Source organism: Caretta caretta, chromosome 8, assembly GCF_965140235.1.
Source record: "Caretta caretta isolate rCarCar2 chromosome 8, rCarCar1.hap1, whole genome shotgun sequence".
Lineage (NCBI taxonomy): Eukaryota > Metazoa > Chordata > Testudines > Cheloniidae > Caretta > Caretta caretta.
The window spans coordinates 13,115,132-13,138,969 of NC_134213.1; the positions used below are offsets into that span (position 1 = coordinate 13,115,132).

The window sequence follows — 23,838 nt, forward strand, 5'->3', positions numbered from 1 at the left end:
CTTGGTTGGAGCTCAGAAGTAATGAAGCATAGCTAAATGGAAAACAAATTGCCTCTTTGAGACAGTTTTTCTGCATTGCAGTGTGTGAAAGATCACCAGGGAAATAGGACTGGAACAAACAGGGCACTGACTGTTTTGATTTTCAGTGGACAGGCTGGGCGTTTATCAAATGAGAGATCAGTCACAACGCGTCTCCTGTGTTTCCTCCAGAGTGCTTTGCTGCCACTGACTAATTAGTGCCATGGCTGACTTAATTCCATTTGAAACTTATTTTAAAAAAGAGAAATTATTGTAGATGTTCATATACATCCTCCCCGTGCACCCACCAGTCCTCTTGTTCTCTCTGTGTATACATGTACGTACACACCCACAGACACAAATACTCTATAGTTCAAGACTTGCTCATCCAAAAACTTTAACATTCCCATTTAATATTTTTTTTTCGGGGGGGGGCTAGAGGGGGCGGAAGAGATATTTTGTTTGTTGCTATACCTCGTTTATTTATTTACTTTTATTTCTATTTCTAATCGGGGAAGCTCCTATATTCCCCTGGTGTTTGGAATTTGTTTTCTGTCCAGCTTGGCCCCCCTAGGGCGCAGTGAAAAGTCCATCTATTTACCTGAGCTACCGAGGGTGAGGTGTGGTGAAGTTCAGGGCAAAGGCAATTGGTAGATATTTAGAGCTAGATTTCCAAAAGGGTTCAGGGCCAGCCCCAGGGTTAAGCCAGTGATTTTGGTGCCTTTGTGGGCGCAGAACTCTATTGAAAATTTGATCTCAGCTGTGGGTGGTTTCACCTGGTGAAAAGTCTTGCTTGTGGCCAATTCTTTATACTATGTTATGTGTTTGGATTTGTGGGATGGGTGCCCATGGCAGAGGAAGAGCACCTGTTGCTATTTTTTAATAAATTTGAATAAATAAGTAATAATAAATGCACGAGCATACATAATATACTGATAGTAAAGTTCACTTAAATGTGCAAGTCTCGAAACTTCATGTGCATATGGCAGAGACCCTTGCTTTTTGTGATGTTAACACTCTGAAAAGCTTTATAAGATTCCACTGGAGAAAAATTAAGAATTCTAAGATTCTGCACAAAAACATCACCACACCCTTGGTATGAGAGTTTTGCAATTGATTTCCATGGGACCAAGACTTGGCTCAGTAAAATATAAGCTGATCCTAAGAACCTTTCAAAACACTTCATGCCAAAATCTTTCCTCAGATACATGCATTGGGTTCCCATTAACTTCAATGGCAGGTGTGTGTGAGAGTATCTAAATGAACATTTTAGCCCTAATTAACTTTTCATCATTCTGGAACAGTACAGGTTTTGAAGTATATGGTTGAAATCTTGGCTCACTGAAGTCCATGGCAAATCTTCCATTGACTTTAACAGGGTCAGAATTACACCCTATATGTCTACTTATCTCATAGTAGAGGAAGGACAGAATAGGCCACATAATGCTGGGAAAATATGTAATGTGCAGTCAATCAAGCTGGAGACCAAGCGAGAACAAGCACATAGTCCTTGTGAAATAAGGAGGGCATTTTCACTACGTTGCCATGGTGTTTGAGAGGAATGTGTTTCTTAACAACATTGATGGCACAGAAATCTCAGCTTCAAAGCTAGAATTTACCTTTCATTTTCCTTTTATTGACGTGCTTTTTTAAAAAAAGAAAGTGACTGTATTTAACAGACCTACATTCTGTGTATTGGGGATTAAACTATATAGCATGTTCTGTTCTGATTGGAAACTTAGCTACATACTGAGGGCTCTTAATGCTAAAAGGGTTGAAGGAAAAAGCATATATATCCAGAGCATTAGAGAAGTATTAATCTGCTCTAAGAGCTTTGTTCTTTGAGGCCACATTCTAATCTGAGGTTTCCTGGGTGAAAGCCAGGGTTAAGTTTGGAGCATGGTGTTTATATTGAATAACTCAAAATATATTAAGCAGCTCCTCATTACTTTCTATTGCTATTACTTGTATATAGAGCTTTTTACCACAGAGAAGCCCAAAGAGCTCACATATGTATCCAGCTGAAATGCACACGATCTACACAAGTTACTTCAGTCACCACTGAAGTGCAGGATGAAGTAAGGCAACTGTTTTAACAGTGCACAACATGGGTACATATTATTTTAGAACCGGAAGTGAAGATTACTTCTGTTGACACTGCACAGGAAATTTAAAGCCAGAATGTAATTACCCCATTGGCCAGGATACTGTGGTTAACTCTTCTGAAAAGGGTCTTGAGGACTTTACTGACCACAAGGACCTTGGTTTTACATTTCCTCCATCATACCGCTCCTCCAACAGCTCATTTTTCCTAACCAACTGCTCGATGTCCCCTAACAATAAGTCCAGGCTTTGGTCAGTCTTTTGCAATGGACAATCTTTTCGGCATAACATCATAAGCATTGGGGAAAAAAGCCACTTACCAGGACTGTTGACATGTCTGAAAGATTAATTGGAGATCTACTCTGACATCTGCCTCCAAGTTTCTGATTCTTCTGATTGAAGTAAGAACCAGTGTGCTGTATCCATCTGTGGAATTTAAATTATTTAATCCCCCCTATGACAAAATAAAAGCATGAAAATGTTCCAAAGAAGTATATTTTTACACAGGTGCTCTCTAGAATCTGTTTTTATATCATTTATGAAAGGAAGTTCAGGGGGTTTGGCTTGGTTTCAGTTGACATATTATTACCACAGAATCATGGCACACTTCTCCGAAAGCCAGAAATGCACAAATTGAACAGTGAGAACTCATATATAAAATTGATAGATTCATATGCATCAGTCTTTTAGTACCTTTTTTTATTCACCTATTTTTGTTCATAGTCTTTCATGTAAAATAAAAATTCTGGGGAAAATTTTACAGTGTGCAAACAAAAAGAAATCAGCAGTGACTGAAAGAACAGATTTGACAGCTGAGATCCGTAAGGACAAAACATTTTATGTACACTATAGTTTGTTTTGTTTTAAAAAACCTTTGTGTCCAAAGCAGTATGTTGTACTGGGAAGACTCAGTTTAATGCTAACGTGATGTTCCTGCTATCCTGATTGTATGGTAAAAGGTGTATTATGAACAAGAAATAAACATGCAGATGGGTGGGTGGTGAAGTTGAAAGCCAAGAACCTTCAGTCACCTGGGAAATGAGGACATCTAGTCTAGTATGCGTTTACTTTTGGAAGCATATTAAGCATGATTTACTTGTACACAATGATTGTTTTGGTAACTGAGACCTAACTTGCACCATGCAGTTATGCTGGTTCCACATACAGTTGGAACTTTCATTAGCCAATCAGGTTCTTCCTTTCTTCATGCCTAATGCCTAATTTAACATTATTAAGCTATGTTGGGCCAAGGGCTAAATTACAACTGATAAACCATTGTTAATATCAGAAACACAGTGGCATAGTAAATTACAAAACATCAAGAAATATGTTGGATGAGAAAACATTTTACCACCCTTTGATATCACTGCTTCAGCCACAGAGGCAAATAGTTTCTTCCAAAAGAAGAAATGCTCCTTTTTTTCCCTCCCCAATGACGTGCTTGATTCAAATCTTCATACCTACAAGCTTTTCTCATATTTTTTTTGTAAAATATAACATGGGCAATAAATATGTTTTCTTGTCACTAATATTCTGAAATATTTCCTGTCTCAGCCAATATTCCTGCTAGCGAATTTGTTCAATAAGACAGGGAATTTTGAAGGGGCCTAATGCAATTTAGGCACCCAATTTCTATGGAGAGTTTAATGGGAATTGGGTGCCTGACCAATTCCCTTAGATTCCTTTGAAAATTCCAGCCCAGAATATTTGTGGAAATCAAATACGAAAGGCTGCGATTTCCAGCCGAAGCAAATTTGTTTAAAGATGCAAATGAATAGTCTTGGATTTTCTGCAGTAGTTGCCCAGCTCTGTTACTGATCTACGAGATCAGCTGAATGTTTCGCTTTAGCAATTGGTGTTACTTTGTCAGGGTGAAATTCTTCCATGTGCAGAAGCCCAGAACACAACTTCTATTTTGAGGGTTTAAGTGAGACTTAAGTGATGCTCAAGCCTTGGGCTGACTCTCTGCATATTGGTGAACATAACTCAAAGTGAGCAGGGAGAATTTTTATTGAGCCTTTAAGATTAATGGTTTATGTCCCATGAAGAAAAGCATCCAGGGCCTTGGCCAAGTGCTGATATACAGTTCAAAGGTCCAGACTGTCTCTCTGACATCCCAGCATGGGAGGAATTGTAGAATTTAATAGAAAATTATAACGTCCATAATTTTTGAACCATGACAGAATTGAATAGAGAATTATTTCCCTGCTATAGAATTTCTGTAGGATAGTTCAGAACAGAATATCATTAAATCATTTAGGGTTTTAGGGTAATTTCTATAAAACCTTATTACACTTATATAGCACTCCATTGGTTTAATCCGTTACATAGGACTTTGCCATAAACTGTGTCCTGGCCATCAGGAAACTCAGGTTCTATGTCTATGTGTCAGTAAATTCAAGACTATGCTGTCATTGCATGGCTCCTGCATTTGCCTACTCAGTCACTACACTCTATGTATTCTCTTCCTTCTGTGAGTCTGCACCGCTGCTCTGAGCTATTGCTCCCTTTCTTTACAACTAGCAGCTGTGATTGCTGAAGCAGCTGCTTTGACACTGAGCAACAAGTTCAGACCTGGCATAAGTGGATACAATTACATGGAATAATTACATCGGGTCTGAATCCAGTCTCAAGTTGGACGTGTAGGAAGAGTAGCTTTGAATATGGCAGAGTCCTGATCTTGTTCCTAAGTGGATATGTCAAGTTGCAGTGGGGGAGGTTTAGGTTGGATATTAGGAAAAGCTTTTTCACTAGGAGGGTGGTGAAACACTGGAATGCATACTTAGGGAGCTGGTGGAATCTCATTCCTTAGATATTTTTAAGGTCAGGCTGGACAAGCCCTGGCTGGGATGATTTAGTTGGGGATTGGTCCTGCTTTGAGCATGGGGTTGGACTAGATGACCTCCTGAGGTCCCTTCCAACCCTGATATTCTATGATTTTATGATTTGTTTTTTCTCCTGTGAGGAAACATACAGTGTGATGGGCAGAACATGACACACAAAGAGAGTTGTAATATAACTCCTGAAAGAAGAACTGTATCCTCTTTGTAAAGGAATCCAGCCAGAAATCCTGGAAATCACATGGAAAATGGTTCAAGCAAGTGGAATTTTTGTTTTTTTGCAATTAAAATTAAATAGGCAATATGGAAATATACTCTTTTAACAATGCTATGTCCATTTCTTACGTTCTTACAAAATTAGTTTTGGCATAAGACTCCTGTCAAGGTTCCTTCCCCACTCTGAACGCTAGGGTACAGATGTGGGGATCTGCATGAAAACCTCCTAAGCTTACTTTTACAGCTTAGGTTAAAACTTCCCCAAGGTACAAACTATTTTACCCTTTGCCCTTGGACTTTCGCTGCCACCACCAAACGTCTAACCGGTATTATTATTATTAGGAAAGAGCCCGTTTGGAAATGTCTTTCCCCCCAAAATCCTCCCTTACCTTTACACCCCCTTTCCTGGGGAAGGCTTGATAAAAATCTTCACCAATTTGCATAGGTGACCACAGACCCAAACCCTTGGATCTTAAGAACAATAAAAAAAACATTCAGTTTCTTAAAAGAAGAATTTTAATAGAAGAAAAAGTAAAAAGAATCACCTCTGTAAAATCAGGATGGTAAATACCTTACAGGGTAATTAGATTAAAAACATAGAGAATCCCTCTAGTCAAAACCTTAAGTTACAAAAACAGGAATATCCATACCATTCAGCACAGCTTATTTTCTCAGCCATTTAAAGAAATCATAATCTAATGCATATCTTGCTAGATTTCTTACTAAGTTCTAAGACTCCATTCCTGTTCTGTCCCCGGCAAAAGCATCACACAGACATACTCTTTGTTTTTCCCTCCCCCCAGCTTTTGAAAGTATCTTGTCTCCTCATTGGTCATTTTGGTCAGGTGCCAGCGAGGTTATCCTAGCTTCTTAACCCTTTACAGGTGAAAGGTTTTTTCCTCTGGACAGGAGGGATTTTAAAGGTGTTTACCCTTCCCTTTATATTTATGACAACTCCATACAATCTAGCTGGTCCTTCTACTGCTGCCTTTAGTCTTGACATATTGAGCAGGAAACTGGCCATGAATAGGACACTGGGACGGGTTCCCATGACGCATTCCTTACAGAACACAAAGATCCTGAACCACCAGACCTTGGAAAAGTAGTTGTGAGGAGATGGGATCTTCAGACACTAATGAGAAGAAATACCTGTTAGTTCCTGAAATTACATAGAACTATTGCATATTGCTCACTAGGGGCTGGGTCCAAAGCCCACTGAAATCAATGGGAAGATTCCCACTGGCTTCAGTGGATTTTGGATTAGATCCCAGATATATTAGTTGATGTTTAATGAATGTCTCAAATCATGCAACAAGCACACATTGCAACACATTACTCCTTAAAACAAACCAGTTAATACTGAATATGAGCCACTAAAACATTACCCTATTGAGAAATAAAATACCTTATTAAGAAAGAATTTAATTACAAGCGATCTTATAAAGATCCATAACTGATGAGTAAGCTATTAAAAACTACACTTTATGAATGGAAATATATTATTGTACATGTCAACTCATTTTAAACTTATTTGATATGAATTTTTAATATAATATTGGTGTGGGAATTCTTTGTAATTTTAGCAAGAGGTCATACTTTACAATGAATGGAGTTTTCCATTAATTTGCTTCTAATACTTTTCTTTTCATCCTCTTGTAAGTAACAATATTTATTAGTATACATAGCAGTGACTTACTTGATTGTTAGCCAAAGTATGGTACCACCAGAACACCCTGGTAGTTACAAAATTAAGTAGCAATGACATCCAGCAGCAAAGTCGTGTGGGTGAACATAACTGATGCCACTCCCATGACACATAAGAACGAGCACAGTAAATGATAGACCCCAAACTTTCCAGGGGAATCTGAAACAAGAAGTAAATCTTCGGGGTTTGCTATAATACAGGAATCAGCATACAATATTATGTCTACGGTGTCTGTCTACTGTCTTCTAGTTGATCATTTACATTGTCATGTGTGCTACAAGGATTTTGTCCATGATTTTGGAACCATCACATTGCCCATGAGTGGTAGAGTCACTAGAAGGCTATGCTGGTTATCCAGACAAGTGGAAGTAACATTTTAATAGCACTGCACATCATTACATAAAGTAGAAAATTAATAATCAAAATTCTATGTGTAGCTGTGTTCAGTTCTGGGTTTTATCCGAAAAATATTGACTAATTAGTGGGAGTCAGAGAAAAACATAAAATATTCAGAGGTACGAACTGAGGAGGAAAGTTTAAAACTGCTAAATAAGGCTAGATTGGCTAAGTAACAATTAAGGTGGGACATAGTCTACAAATATTTGAAGAGGTTTAGCATCAGTAATGTAAACACATTATTTAGTGGGATACATTAGGAGCAATTTAGTGGGACGTAATTATGAGTACTGGGATGAAATTAAGAAATGGAAAACTTTGGCTGAATATTAGGAAATCTTGACAGTGAGATATGTTCGCCCATGGAATAGTGGTCTGAGAGAAGTGGACTTTGGACCATCACTTGAACCTTTTAAAAACTAGATTGGACAAAGTACTAGAAAGTCTTTGCAATAGCTTGAAATATATACCAGGTTTTGTAAAGAAAGCATTTATGTGATAACAACAATGGAATTTGTGTGTATATGTGTGTATATATATATATATATATATATATATATATATATATATATATATATATATATATATATAAAAGGTTCCATTTACACAAACACATCGTAGTAAGCAGCAGTAATAGGAAAGCAATCAAAGAAGGGATATCAACGAGTTTATTGGGGGGGTCTTAGTAAAAAACAAAACAAAAAACTGCCTAAGTGCATTGGCAAGCCTGACATTTTTAGTCAGGAATGGAGTTGTACATTTGCAAGCAAAATTGTGTCCTCCGTGCAGTGTGACTTTGCACATACAGTGCATGCGAAGCCACGCTGTGCAGGGGACACCATTTTGTTTGCACGTTTGGGGACCAGACTAAATTGTCTTGCGGGTACAGCTAGTCCTGGGGCATGCGACGTATTCCTTGCATACACTGATGGCATGCCACTGCCTAAGTGTCATTGTTTGAAGGAAGCCTGTGAAAAGTGCTCATTTGGTTAAGTGGTTTTATCCGCGACTCAGCTGTACTTACATTCTTTAATGAACATATAGGTAAGAATCAGACTAGCTGCATGGCCATTATGCACATAATCACCACAGAACCTTGGGGATCGCTGAAAGAATCCACCAGTAGATACTAATTTCACTGTCTGTTTTAGCAGAAGTTTCCAGTCTCCATCAGGCTAATAGGGAAAACAAAACAGAAAACAGCAGCTCTGTGATTTGTTGAGTATCACATTCTAGATTCCTTGACAAATTTGGAGCATTCATCAGTTGATTTTAAAAAAATCTACTTGAATCTATATTTCAGTAATATACCCTATTAATATCTTAACAAACAAAATCTTTCCTTTTACGGTGTTTTCGTTGTGTCCTTTTCAGCCAGGCAGCAGGAGAGGAAGGTGTGACTGTATGTGGAGTTTATATAGGGTTTACGGTATGTAGAATATAGGTAGTGTACCTTAGTGGAAGAACATTGGATGGGGAACTAGGAAAGCCTAAATCCTAATCCCAGCTCTAGCACAGATCTTCTGTACGAACTTGGCCAATTCACTTATTCATTCTGAGTAAAATTTTCAAAAGTGCCTCAGTCCCACTGGCTTCAAAAGTCACTGACGGTCACTGACTTAAGCTTCTGAGTGACTTAAGTGCTTTTAGAAAAGGAGTACTTGTGGCACCTTAGAGACTAACCAATTTATTTGAGCATAAGCTTTCGTGAGCTACAGCTCACTTCATCGGATGCAGTGCTTTTGAAATTTCCATCCTGCATGCGTTTGCTTCTCCAGGTTATAAAATAGGGATAGCTCTTAGTTATTATTCATATGATCACAGTGCCTAGGCATCCCTGTCATGCACCAGGACCCCACTGTGTTAGGTGCTGCACAAACAGAGATCAAAAAGATGGTCCCTGCCCCAACAGTACTCTCCTATTACCCTGAGGTGTTAGTATTATGGGCATGTTCCTGCCCCCATTGAAGTTATTGGTAAAATATGACTAATTAAAGGCATTTTATATACAGTAATGGTTTGAAATTGATGACAGTATGAGAATGCTGAGATATTTGCGTACGCTCATTCATTCTGTGTTTGCATGTCTGGAGGATCACGCAGAATTTAATAAAGAACAACATGTTTTAAAACATATTTTCAGAATTGAAAGTGATGTGAGGGGCATGGTTTGGCCTCTCTGAGGACACCATAGCAATATGTGTGCCAGCACCAGGCACCCCTTAACCTCTATTTTGAGCTAAATTAAAATGGCCAATTTGAATAGAAATGCTGACTCATCTTTTACTAAGCCTGGCACATATGCTGCAAGGCTAAATCTGGAATCCTGTTTTTATATGTTCTGCAACTACATGCTATATTGCTCAGCGACTTCCCCACTAGATCAGCATGCCCATCAGGACAGGAGTATGATGCCTGCAGCTTAGGTTGGTAATAAAATGTGTTATGTGCTTCCCTCATCACCCATTTTCCTGTCACACAAAGATGCACATTAACCAAGAATGAAGAACCCAACATCTTGTCACCCCGTGCTGTTTATCTGGTTTCTGGTCTGCCTTTTACAATCTGTGCCACTAAAGCTTTATCTTTTCTTCACAGGTAATGTCAGATGATGGGACAGTCAGAACCGTGACATATATAGTCAAAGTCCGTTATAAATGCAAGGTATAAATGCAGAGTCCTGCACTTAGGACAGAAGAATCCCATGCACCGCTACAGACTAGGGACCGAATGGCTCGGCAGCAGTTCTGCAGAAAAGGACCTAGGGGTTACAGTGGACGAGAAGCTGGTTATGAGTCAACAGTGTGCCCTTGTTGCCAAAAAGGCCAATGGCATTTTGGGATGTATATGTAGGGGCATTGCCAGGAGATCGAGGGATGTGATCGTTCCCCTCTATTCGACATTGGTGAGGCCTCATCTGGAGTACTGTGTCCAGTTTTGGGCCCCACACTACAAGAAGGATGTGGAAAAATTGGAAAGAGTTCAGTGGAGGGCAAAATGATTCAGGGACTGGAACACATGACTTATGAGGAGAGGCTGAGGGAATTGGGATTGTTTACTCTGCGGAAGAGAAGAATGAGGGAGGATTTGATAGCTGCTTTCAACTACCTGAAAGGGGGTTCCAAAGAGGATGGATCTAGACTGTTCTCAGTGGTAGCTGATGACAGAACAAGGAGTAATGGTCTCAAGTTGCAGTGGGGGAGGTTTAGGTTGGATATTAGGAAAAACTTTTTCACTAGGAGGGTGGTGAAACACTGGAATGCGTTACCTAGGGAGGTGGTGGAATCTCCTTCCTTAGATATTTTTAAGGTCAAGCTTGACAAAGCCCTGGCTGGGATGATTTAGTTGGGGATTGGTCCTGCTTTGAGCATGGGGTTGGACTAAATGACCTCCTAAGGTCCCTTCCAACCCTGATATTCTATGTTTCTATACCAATAATGAACAGGAAACGGCGCCCAACGATTGACCTGGAAGATATGGCAGGGGCTAAGGAAAATTATGTTGCATACTGTGTGTTCTCATGAAATTAGTCCTTTCATTATTTAATAATGACACTTTATGGTTTGTGTACTGGCTGTCATTTCCATGACATTCTTGTTTGGGTTGCTCAGTGATAGATTCTGGAGGCAGCTGGAGGGAAAATTATGAAATGATCCAATCTCCAGTGCTACAGACACACTCGTCTGGAAGCAGCTAAACTGTGAGTATAGGATTCTTACAGAAGTTGGTTGCAAACAATGTTTTCAGGGGGAGTTTAGCAAATCTGCTACAATCAAAACAGAAAGAAAAGGAGTACTTGTGGCACCTTAGAGACTAACCAATTTATTTGAGCATAAGCTTTCGTGAGCTACAGCTCACTTCATCGGATGCTGCATCCAATGGAGTGAGCTGTAGCTCACGAAAGCTTATGCTCAAATATATTGGTTAGTCTCTAAGATGCCACAAGTACTCCTTTTCTTTTTGCGAATACAGACTAACACGGATGCTACTCTGAAACCAATCAAAACAGGTTTTCTTGGACATCACAAGCTTGATTTGCTGCCTGTTGGTATAAGGGAGTATAGCTTGCTGCCCTGTAGCAGTGAGGGAAACTGTATATGACAGGAAAGGCAGATAAGGTTGGCACCAGAGCCCTCCCTGAGAGTTTTCCCATGAGAGGGTAGCTTTAAATTGTAGTTGTGTCTCCATAGGTGCCTTGCTACTGGAGGCTATGTGGGGCAATGCTGAATTAGTGCATCTCTCAGGTGCCCTTGCCACACCCTTTCTCTGGCCAGCTCCCAAAGGAACTAATCCTGGCTTTGCCACTGATACACCATCTGGCCTTGCACAAGTCACTTAATCTCTCTGTCTCCATCCCTGTCCTTCTATGTAAAACAGGAACTGATGCTTCCTTACATACGTGGCAGGGGGATTGGGAGGTTTAATTAAGGTGGCACTTTGATAATTTTAAATAGCTATTTAAGGGCTCAGCTACTACTGATGTCAATGAAATGCCTACTTGTATTGGAGTAAAAACCACTGGATGGACCACAGTATTAACAGCATGAGGCTGCTGACTTCAGAGGCTTTAAAAGCCCAATCAGCATGTCCGACATATGTGGAAATTAGATCTGGGAATGGTGAGATCACATATTTTGCTGAGGACCAGTTGTTGACAAAAACGATGATGGAAGATGATAATAACAAAGAGCATCCAGCATAGAGGAGCATAGCAAAAGTCTTGTGCCACTCATTTGGGTATCTGATACCCACATCTATCACTTGTATGTGAACACTCTTGTGTCTTCTCTGAATATCTGATTCTGAACTCTTTGCATCAGATGACAAGCAAATAGAAATTGGAGGATCAGGAGATGGAGGAGGCATGCTGCGGTCCATTCGGAGGTGGATGGTGGAATCTTGATTACGCTCCATGGGAAGGAATCTAATCAAACATAGCTTTTACCCTGGTCAGATGAACTCTGCAAAGATTAGAATACAGTATGTATATTTATCATAGTAGTGATTCTCTGTACTTCTAAAACTCCTCCGTCTGAGGAATTTTAGAAGCATTTCACCTTAATGCATTGTGCCTCACAGCACTCTTGTGAGGCCCAGCCAATAATTATCTCAATTTTACAAATAGGGTACCTGAACCACAGAGAGGCTGGGCAACTTACCAGAGGTCATGCAGCAAATCAGCAGCAGGGACAGGAATACTTCCCGGATCTCCTGACTTTTGGTCCTGAGCTTTCCCGACTGGAACGGTGATGAATCAGAGAAGGGCAATGGAACGACTCCTTTGGATGTGTGACTCAAATGCATATCACTCTTCATCCTTGAAGTGCCTCCTTATTACACAGATCTGCTGGTATGGGGAAAGGGACAAGGTATTTGGTTCAGGTGCCTCTTAGAATATATTAGAGAACTTTAGCACAAACGGCCAGATCCTCAGCTGGTATAAATCAACATAGCTCTGTTGGAGTCCATGCAGCTAGACCAGTTCACTCCAGCTGAGGATCTGTCCCATAATCTTTTATGGACTAGTTTGTTCTTGTAATATGCTTTATGGTAAATGCATTATGCATTTTATTTCCTGGTCATAATGAGGGAAACTCGCCTCTCCAGAGAGAGCCAACACCACTTAAGTGCCACCTAAGCCTCAGCACAGGGGTAAATATCACCTCATTCCCTGTTTCCAGAAGTGTGATACAGATTTTGTCAATTGGGTATCAGTTGGGGGTGTGAGGGAAGAAAGCTTGGGGTGGTGTGACATTTTTACAACCTTCTGAAGGAGTCCTAAGTTTTCAAAACACTTACATCCCCCTCCCCCCTCTGGGGTTTCTCTTTTGTGAAATTATTTAATAAAAGCTGTTTTCAGGTGTTTTAGTGAAGCTGTAGATTGTGGCCATACTTTCTCAAAGTTTGCCATAAAAGGGACTGGGAATTTTGTATTGCTTAGGTCATTGAACAGACTGGGAAAAGTTGATTGGGAGGTGCAAGTAATTCAGGGTCAGCAAGTGTTCTCATTTCTACATTTTAAATGAGCAGCCTCGGGCCTCTGAATCACAAGGAGTTTTGGCTACACAAGTACCACAGAGTCAGGCACCTTAACACCACTTTATATGCAGAAAAAGGTCCATAAATGGCTTTTGGCTATTCCCCAGCCTGGAATTCATGGGGAATTTGCTCCTTTTCCTGGAGTCATGGTGGGGACAAAGCGGTCAGAGATTTACACAAAAAGAATGGGTGGCAAAAAAATTCGATAAAATGAAACAACTAGATCCTCAGCAGATGCAAATTGGTGTAGCTCAATAGGCCTATACTGATTTACACCAGCTGATGATCTAGCTCAAAGAGAGTAATTAAATTTACTGCAAAAATAAGGCATATGGTAGATTTTACAAACTGAAAATGGGCTCAGCCAGTGAGTTTTCCTCCCACCACCTCGTTAGAGTGTCACCACTACAGCTGAACACGTTAAAATGGATTGCTCCCTTCAAAAGTTAGTTTAAATCTACAGAAGCTGAAGCAAGAGTGGGAGGATGATATAGGTCAAGTGCTTCAGGAAGATGCCAAGCAGAATGTTTAAACAACCACAAAATGTGTTTCTGTTAACGTAAGAAATAACTTACTGCTTTTTAACTATTGTCATGGAATTTATGTGACACCCATCAGAGGAATCCTTAAAATAAACTTCTCTCCGGTGCTACATGTGTGCCACAAGAAGAACCCTTATAAAATGCTGATGGTGAATATTAGCCTGTCTGCCCACAAAGCCTGAAATATTGCAATAATGTTACTAACGCTTACTGTAGTGTAATTTCTCCAAAGAAAGGGGTGGTTTGCATACTATGGGTCACATACAATCTACGAACCATGGAGAAACTTCTATTGACATGTGTATCACCTTACACAGGCCACCACTGAGCTCAATATAATGGGAAAATACTGAAGATAGGCGTGTTTTTGCAAAACCGATGTGACTCATAGAATTAACTGTATTGTTAGACTCAGTGTTTGTTGCAATTTTTTTCTCTCCTTCCAGGACATTGTCTTTCTTTCTCACCACTTTCAGGGGGCACTGGTCAATGGTATGACTTCCCAGTGCTCCAAAGCTGTTTCTGTGGCCTGTTTTTTCCTGGTTTCAGAGTAGCAGCTGTGTTAGTCTGTATCTGCAAAAAGAACAGGAGTACTTGTGGCACCTTAGAGACTAACCAATTTATTAGAGGATAAGCTTTTGTGGGCTTCAGCCCACTTCATCGGATGCATAGAATGGAACATATAGTAAGATAGATATATATACATACAGATAAGTTGGAAGTTACCATACAAACTGTGAGAGGCTAATTAGTTAAGATGAGCTATTATCAGCAGGAGAAAAAAACGTTTGTAGTGATAATCAAGATGGCCCATTTAGACAGTTGACAAGAAGGTGTGAGGATACTTAACTTAAGGAAATAGATTCAATATGTGTAATGACCCACCCACTCCCAGTCTCTATTCAAACCCAAGTTAATGGTATCTAGTTTGCATATTAATTCAAGCAGTTTCTCACTGGAGTCTGTTTTTGAAGCTTTTCTGTTGCAAAATTGCCACCCTTAAATCTTTTACTGAGTGGCCAGAGAGGCTGAAGTGTTCTCCTACCGGTTTTTGAATGTTATGATTCCTGATGTCAGATTTGTGTCCATTTATTCTGTTGCGTAGAGACTGTCCAGTTTGGCCAATGTACATGGCAGAGGGGCATTGCTGGCATATGTCACTTCACTGTTTGTTCAGCACAGTCTAATTAGCTGACTGAGAAAGATAAGAGGAAGGAGCAGGGTGGCCTTAGGCATAGCCTGAGTAGGTAGATGTCTGGTAGACCATAGCTAAGGGGACCAGAAATTGTCCTAAAAGATATGGGCTTGGTCTTTCACAGTTCCAGTCAATGGGCGTTTTCCTGAATGGGAGCAGGATCAAGCCCATACTCTAGTTCAATCACAAGTTATTGGGCTCAATGCAACAATCACTAGGTCAAATTCTCAGGCCTGCGTTATGCAAGAAGTCAGACTGGATGAACTTAATGGTTCCTTCTGGCCTTAAAACCAAATTGTTGGGCAAAAGTCAACATGGTTTCTGTAAAGGGAGATCATGTCTTACTAATCTATTAGAGTTCTTTGAGGGGGTCAACAAACACGTGGACCAGGGAGATCCAGTGAACATAGTGAACTTAGATTTCCAGAAAGCCTTTGACAAGGTCCCTCACCAAAGGCTCTTACATAAATTAAGTTGTCATGGGATAAGAGGGAAGATCCTTTGATGGATTGAGAACTGGTTAAAAGACAGGGAACAAAGGGTAGGAATAAATCGTAAATTTTCAGAATGGAGAGGGATAACTAGTGGTGTTCCCCAAGGGTCAGTCCAAGGTCCAATCCTATTCAATTTATTCATAAATGATCTGGAGAAAGGGGTAAACAGTGAGATGGCAAAGTTTGCAGATGATACTAAACTGCTCAGGATAGTTAAGACCAAAACAGACTGTGAAGAACTTCAAAAAGATCTCACAAAACTAAGTGATTGGGCAACAAAATGGCAAATGAAATTTAATGTGGATAAATATAAAGTAATGCACATTGGAAAAAATAACCCCAACTATACATATACTATGATGGGGGCTAATTTAGTTACAACTAATCAGGAAAGAGATCTTAGAGTCATCATGGATAGTTCTCTGAAGATGTCCATGCAGTGTGCAGCAGCAGTCAAAAAAGCAAACAGGATGTTAAGAATCATTAAAAAAGGGATAGAGAATAAATTGGAGAATATTTTATTGCCTTTATATAAATCCATGGTACGCCCACATCTTGAATACTGCGTACAGATGTGGTCCCCTCATCTCAAAAAGGATATACTGGCATTAGAAAAGGTTCAGAGAAGGGCAACTAAAATGATAAGGGGTTTGGAATGGATCCCATATGAGGAGAGATTAAAGAGACTAGGACTTTTCATCTTGGAAAAGAGGAGACTAAGGGGGGATATGATAGAGGTATATAAAATCATGAGTGGTGTGGAGAAAGTGAATAAGGAAAAGTTATTTACTTGTTCCCATAATATAAGAACTAGGGGCTACCAAATGAAATTAATGAGCAGCAGGTTTAATACAAATAAAAGGAAGTTCTTCTTCACACAGCACACAGTCAACCCGTGGAACTCCTTGCCTGAGGAGATTGCGAAGGCTAGGACTATAACAGGGTTTAAAAGAGAACTGGATAAATTCATGGCGGTTAAGTCCATTAATGGCTATTAGCCAGGATGGGTAAGGAATGGTGTCTCTAGCCTCTGTTTGTCAGAGGTTGGAGCTGGATGCCAGGAGAGAGATCACTAGATCATTACCTGTTAGGTTCACTCCCTCTGGGGCACCTGGCATTAGCCACTGTCGGTAGACAGGATAGTGGACTGGATGGACCTTTGGTCTGACACAGTATGGCCGTTCTTATGAGTACTGGGACCACCCACTGTAGTCACTCAGCAGTAAGGCAGTTTTTGGCAGGGAAATCTGACTGTCATGGCTTTTCAAATATTTTGTTTTAGCCCATGCCTGTGTTTGTAATTTTAGCCGCACATAACACATAACAACCATCATACAGTACCTCACCATTGCCTAGCTGTCCTTCTAAAAGGCTGGAACATCTGTTTTCAGATACCATGGCAACTAATCCAAAAAAGTAAGATTATCTCTGTAATCCAAAAAGCAAGAAAAGAACCAACATAAATAACTGCTGGGTGAAATTCTGGCTCCAAAGAGGTTGATAGGAGTTTTTCTATTGACTTCAATGGAGCCAAGATTTCATCTATCATAATTTAACTGAAATAATCCATATGTTTATTATTACACACACAGGGCTGAATTCTGAAGGCATAGGGTTGTGCAAATGTAAAGTCAGTATAGCATTTAGCCCTCACTGCTGCATGCTAGCTGGTCTCTCTCTATAGGAGTGCCTAAAGGAGGCTATGGTGTCCTATAGTGTGACCTGTAGATGCCCTCTGTAGGTCTAGACAAAGCTTCCCTACTAGAGGTTTTTAATGGGTGGTAAATTAAAACAAGTGATTTCTGTTAATCTGTCAAGTAGAAATGGACCTACACCAAGAGCCTGGATGCAAACAGCATTTCATCATCTCAGACTCCAATGCTCCAAAGACTTACAGACATTCTTAACATTAAGCAGCTGAGTATTATTATTATTTGCATTACAGAGACCCTGATTACAATTATGGCCTTCTTTTGCTAGACACAGTATATACAGCTGATAAGAAACAGTCCCTGCTTCAAAGAGTTTATAATCTCAATAGATGAGGCAGACCAAGGGTGGGAGAAAGCAAGTTCTTTCTCTTGTAAATATGTCAAAGGAGCAACATTTTAATGCTAGCCCCACTGATCTCAATGGTGTAAAGTTAAATGTATGTGTAAGTCTTTGCAAGACTATGGTCTAACTTTGCAGAAGTTTGGATCGGTAGCTAAAGTTTGCAGCTGAGCCATTTCTCTCTTCAATAGGCTGAACACATGAGCCATGATCCTGCAATCAGATTCACATGGATGAGTTCCACCAACATCAGTGTGGGCCTGTATGGGCACAAAGGTCTGCGCACCTGGACCTGAATTCTGGATTCAGTCAGTTGAAAACCTCACAAACTCAATGTAGCTTAAAAGTCATAAATAATACAACAGCTATGGGCTGAAATAAGGTTGGCTTTCTAATCAATTATTTTACATAGGTTCTGGAACTACCTGTCATTTACAATGAAACTATAATGAGACATTTCCATAAATTTGTTATTTAACATTTTTTTGATGACAAGCTTTGTTGAGCAACTGTCTTGTAAAGTGACCTATTTTTCATTTTGTTTGAATTTTTTAAGCACCTTGCTGCAAAACTAGTAGCATTTGGCCTTTTTATCTTATGACCATGCTCTCCTCTACCTTGGTAGTAAATCATCCATGTTGTTTGACATGAAAATTCCAGAGTAGCATGCTTGTCACATGACTCCTGTAACTGCTAATTAACTGTGTGTGTCTTCCCCACATAAAAAGCACTTTTTTTCTAATGGCTGGGGGAAGACACTGTGTTCTCTTTCTTGTGACCTACTTGAACTTTAAAGGCTTCATTTAACAGCAATGTTCTACATATTTCCTCAGAAGTTACAGAACTGATGTGATCTGTAAAGCGTCGGGGCATTTCTGGTGCCTTAAGCGAGGCTGTCAGCCAGTAAGTCTGAAAGTTCTGAGCCTGGGATGCACTGATCACATGGTGATTTTGGCAAGTCATCCAGATAGGTTAGAGAGCAACAGCAGTGAGAAGAAGAAGGGTAATCTTGGGGAACAGCTAATGCTTAGCATATGCTTCTGCAGGCCAGGTGCTGGAGCTGTGTGCTAGGTGGGCTCGGCGATGAGGGGCAAAGAGTCATATGGGAGCCTGGGTAGAGACGTTAGCTGGGGAGAGGAGCTTCAGAACCAGACAAGGGGAGATGGCTTTGTGAAAGGAAATGACTGCAGCATAGGGGGAACACCGCAATCTTTTGATCTCTGAGCTGTTCCAAAGGTGCCACTTTAGCATTGGGACTAAAGGGGTGGACAGGAAGACCGAAATTGGTTGGCTCTGTTCCTGCAAAGAAGGCTAATGCTCATGCTCCGTCTGGGGTCAGTGAGAAAGTTTGCCCCTCTCTTCCTTGTAGGTGCTCATACAGTCACCTGGTTATAGAACATGCACCTGGCGGAGTTATTCAGCTGCTGTTTCAGATGAGTTGTGAGAGCATGCTGGATGAGTTCAGCAGGATGCCTTCCAGGAAGGGCGTCACACGTTGGGGGATTGGAAACTTGAGGTTGATGCCCGCCAAAATCTAACTCAGAAGGGGAAACAGGTGCTTTTGTGCTTTGCAGTAACCTTAAAAAAAGAGAGGATTTAGTTCTACGCTGGGTTAACCACTCCCTTCTCCACCATTCCTACACAGATGGTGCAGATTGAAGCCATCAGGACCTATACCTAACTTGGAAATAACATACTCAATAACCTCATTGAGTTTTTAAAATGGTGTATGTGAGCTTGGAAAATTGTTGGCTTGATACTCCCAAAGCCTGAAGCCCTCTCTTTAGATATAAATAGATACAGTGTGGGAACTGGCAGTCAAATCTCAACCATGACCTGGAAGGGCTACTGTGGAAACTGGCCTATCCTGTCACCCCAGGGGCCCATCTAGAGTTTATTGCAGGATCAGGGACTTGTTTAATTAACTGGACACAGAAGCTAAATTTAACATTACAAACTTACATGGCAGTTGAAATTCAGGAATGTCGAAGCACAAACTGTGTGCTGCATCCAGTGGCTAACTCCTTAGCACGCCAGCTGACACTAGTATAAAGGGGCTTCTGACAGGCACAGTGAGTCAGTGGAATTCTGATATTATGCAAGTGACATCACAATGTTAGTGCAATAAAACAAATTTCCAGAAAGCAAAGGAGAGCCAAAAGACTTCAAATACATGTAGAGATGACAGATGACAGAAGAAGAAACATGCATACACGAGAAATATGGGTCAAGTATTGTTATCTGTAATGGATCACAAGATTCCAACATTTGTTTTAAGTCCTTGAACTATCATTAGAGTCAAACTTCCAAATTCCTCCTTTATGGGTTTTTAAATGAAAAGAAAGTCCTAAGGGACTGATCCAAACCCTACTGAAGTCAAGGCTCCCATGGACTTTGGGTTAGGCCCTAAATGATGCTACCCAGTGCATGTACTGTAGTGGAAGGGGGAATGGAGCATCTCTCAGAGTACTCCCTGACAGAAATCATAGAAATGTAGGGCTGGAAGAGACCTCAAGAGGTCATATAGTCCATCCCCTGTGCTAAGGTGGAAATAAGTTTAGCTAGCCCATCCCTGATAGATGTTTATCTATCTAACCTGTTCTTAAAAATCACCTGTGACAGGGATTTCACAACCTTCCTAGGTAATCAGTTTTGGTGCTTCAGTATCCTTATAGTTAGAAAGTTTTTCTTAATATCTAACCTATTTCTCCCTTCCTGCAAACTAAACTGACTGTTTCTTATCCTACCCTTGGTGGACATGGAGAAAAACTGATCACTGTCCTCTTCATAACAGCCTTTTACATATTTGAAGACTTCCCATGTTTCCCCTCCGCCTTCTCTTCTCCAGCCTAAACCAATTATATTAACCTTTTCTCATGTCAGGTTTCCTAAACCTCTACTCATTGTTGCTCTCCTCTGAACTCCATCCAATTTGACAATATCTTTCTTAAAGTTTGGTGCCCAAAACTGGACACAGCACTACAGCTGAGGCCTCACCAGTGCCAAGAAGAGTGGAACAATTACCTCCTTATCTTACATATGATACTCCTGTTAATACATCTCCAGAATGACATTTGTCTTTTTCACAAGAGTATCACACTGTTGACTCATGTTCATTTGTGATCCACTGTAATTCCCAGATCCTTTTCTGGAATACCGTTGCCTACCCAGTTATTCCCCATTTTATGCTTGTGCACTTGATCTTTCCTTCCTAAGTACAGTACTTTGCACTTGACTTTATTGAATTTCTTCTTATTGATTTCAGACAAATTCTTGAATTTATCAAGATCATTCTGAATTCTAATCCAGTCCTCCAAAGTGCTTGCCTTCCTGACCCCACTCCCAGCTTGGTGTCATCTGCAAATTTCATAAGTGTATTCTCTACTCCACATCCAAGTCATTAACAAAAATATTGAATAGTACCAGACCCAGAGCAGACTTCTGTGGGTCTTGCATTCTCCAAGCTTGACAGCAAACCATTTATAAATACTCTTTGAGTATGTTTTTTCAACCAATTGTGCACCCACTTTATAGGGATTTGTTCTAGACCGGGGTCGGCAACCTATGGCACGAGTACCAAAGACAGCACATGAGCCAATTTTTAATGGCACGCTGCTGTCTGCCGGGGACAGCAGCGTGCCATTAAAAATCCTGCCCATCCCCGCCCAATCTTCTCCACGCACCATTCTCTCCTTGCAGGGCAGGCAAGCTTCCCCCTCCCCCCGCCTCTTTCCCCAGCCTGCAGGGTTCCTGCCCCTCCTTCTCTCCCTCCGATCAGCTGATGGCCCTTGCTACGGAGGGAGAGAGGGAAAAGCGGAGCCACAGCGGGCTCTCTGTTCCAGGGACCTTGGGGAAGGGGGTGGAATCGGTGTATCCCCTCCAACCCCCTGCCGTGAGCTGCTCAGGGCAGGGGGCTGGGAGCACCCCCACAACCCCAGCCCACATCCCCAGCCCTCTGCCCTGACCCCTGAACCCTCCTCATATGCACCCAGCCCTCTGCCCTGACCCCAGAACCCCCCCCACACCCCAGCCCTCTGCCCTGACCCCTCCTCACACACACCCAGCCCTCTGCCCTCATCCCTGCACCCCCCCACACCCCAGCCCCGTGCCCTGACCCCTGCATCCCCCCACAACCCCAGCCCTGACTCCGGCACCCCCTACACATACCTAGCCCCCTGCCCTGCCTCCTGCACTCTCCTCACACACCCCTAGCCCCCTGCCTGACTCCTGCACCCCCCACACATACCTAGCCCCCCCACACCGCATGCCCTGACTCTTGCACCCCCCACATCCACATTCCCACCTGGACCCCTCGCACCAAATGGGAGCTGCCCAGGTAAGCGCTCCACACCCAAACCTCCTGCCCCAATCCTGAGCCCCCTCCCTCATTCTAGCTCCTGGCCAGACCCTGCACCCCAACCCCCAGCCCTGTTCTCAGTGTACTCCCACCTTTAGCTCAGTGCAGAGAGAGGAAGAGAATGGGCCAGAACCAAGGGGGAGGGATAGCTCAGTGGTTTGAGCATTGGCCTGCTAAACCCAGGGTTGTGAGTTCAATCCTTGAGGGGGCCATTTAGAGATCTGGGGCAAAAATTGGGGATTGGTCCTGCTATGAGCAGGAGGTTGGACTAGATGACCTCCTGAGGTCCCTTCCAACCCAGCTGGCAGGAGCCGGCGGTCGGAGCCCACTGCCGGTCTGGGGTTCTGGCTGCCGGCCCTTTGCCAGCTGGGTTCCTGGCCACCAGCCCCGCTCAGCCCGCTGCTGGTCTGGGGTTCTGGCTGCCGGCCCCTTGCCAGCTGGGTTCCCAGCCACCAGCCCCGCTCAGCCCGCTGCCGGTCTGGGGTTCTGGCTGCCGGCCCCTTGCTAGCCAGGGTCCCAGCCGCTGGCCCCGCTCAGCCCACTGCCGGCCTAGGTGAACGGAACCCCTAGTGGAACGGAACCTGAGTGGGCCAGCGGTGTAAGATCAACATTTTAATTTAATTTTAAATGAAGCTTCTTAAACATTTTGAAAACCTTGTTTACATACGACAATAGTTTAGTTATATAGTTTATAGACTTCTAAAAAACATTAAAATGTATTACTGGCATGCGAAACCTTAAATTAAAGTGAATAAATGAAGACTTGGCAACCTTTTAGAAGTGGTGTGCCAACTCCTGTTCTAGACCATAGTTTCCTAGTTTGCTTATGAAAATGTCACGCGAGACGGCATCAAAAGCCTTATTAAAGACCTGGTATACCATGTCTACTGCTTCCCCCCATCCATTAGGCTGGTTACCCTGTCAAAGAAAGAAATTAAGTTGGTTTGGCATGATTTGTCCTTGACTTACTTATCTCCCTCTTATCCTCTAGATGTTTACAAATTGACTGTTTAATAATTATGTCAGCTGGAAAGGGGAGTGCTCTTGTACTTGGAGCCAGAAGCCCCTGAGTGTGGGATGGTCTGAATGCAGTAAGAAATAACAGCACAAGGAGAAAACTATGGCAGGCAGAACAAGATTTTGGAGACCTGAATACAAATTAAAACATGCAGGATCCTACCTATTTCTATCCCACCTATGACCAGGTTTGCCCTGCCACCGTGTACTCAGAACCCCAACTTGCGGCTGTGTCCTGCTCTCTTTGTGACCGTCCATGGTCTCTGATGTCTGTCATGCCTCTCAATATGGACATCTGACTGAGGAAGAAGGCAGCAGCAGAAAAGTAACTTCATGGGCATGAACCAAGAGATGAGTTGGGTGTGTTTATGTGGAGCTCCAAAGTATGAAAGGATTTATGATACTGTATAGGTAACATAGAACTAAGGCCACAAGAATGATGATGCCTTGACAATCAGGGAATTGGGGCAAAGGTCCACCCAGCAAGCCATAGTGACCTGGTGAGTTTGTGCTGAAGCATGTGGAAGAACAAATGCTGTAGGCTTTGGTTCATGAAACATCAACATTGCATCTTTATCCCACAGTCATCCCATGAGTCATTCTCTTTGTGGATGGGTTGCTCTCAAAATCCTCCCGGTGCTCAGGACTGCTTCTCAGTGCCCACAGATACTTCTTATTAAGCTTCCTGGAGCTTCAGTACATCCTGGGTCCTTTATTTTCATCCTCTCCCATGATATGAGAACAAGGCATTCAGAGGTATGTATGTGAACTGAGAGAACAAAGAGAAGGCTTCTTCCCAGGATGTACAAAGTCATTAATCTGTGGGATTTACGGCCACAGGAGAACACAGAGAAAAATACAGTG

General features: G+C 41.8%; 2 long non-coding RNA genes across 7 annotated transcripts in view; one reads left to right on the forward strand and one right to left on the reverse strand.

Moving 5' to 3' along the window:
- The window catches only part of LOC142072946 (uncharacterized), a 61,299-nt gene extending 58,668 nt beyond the window's left edge, over positions 1 to 2,631 (reverse strand). The window contains exon 1 of the long non-coding RNA XR_012669571.1: positions 2,442 to 2,631. This is a non-coding gene — a long non-coding RNA (uncharacterized LOC142072946). The remainder of the gene's footprint in view (positions 1 to 2,441) is intronic.
- Positions 1 to 23,838, forward strand: part of LOC125641627 (uncharacterized) — a 75,344-nt gene that overhangs the window by 32,680 nt on the left and 18,826 nt on the right. For 4 of the 6 annotated variants that reach the window (XR_007358105.2, XR_012669567.1, XR_012669566.1 and 1 more), the window contains 4 exons: positions 9,877 to 9,942; positions 10,890 to 10,978; positions 12,099 to 12,258; positions 12,404 to 12,647. This is a non-coding gene — a long non-coding RNA (uncharacterized LOC125641627). Of the gene's footprint in view, positions 1 to 9,876; positions 10,184 to 10,889; positions 10,979 to 12,098; positions 12,259 to 12,403; positions 12,648 to 17,791; positions 17,982 to 23,838 lie in introns of those variants that run through there. The other 2 variants (XR_012669569.1, XR_012669568.1) reach the window with 2 other exon arrangements.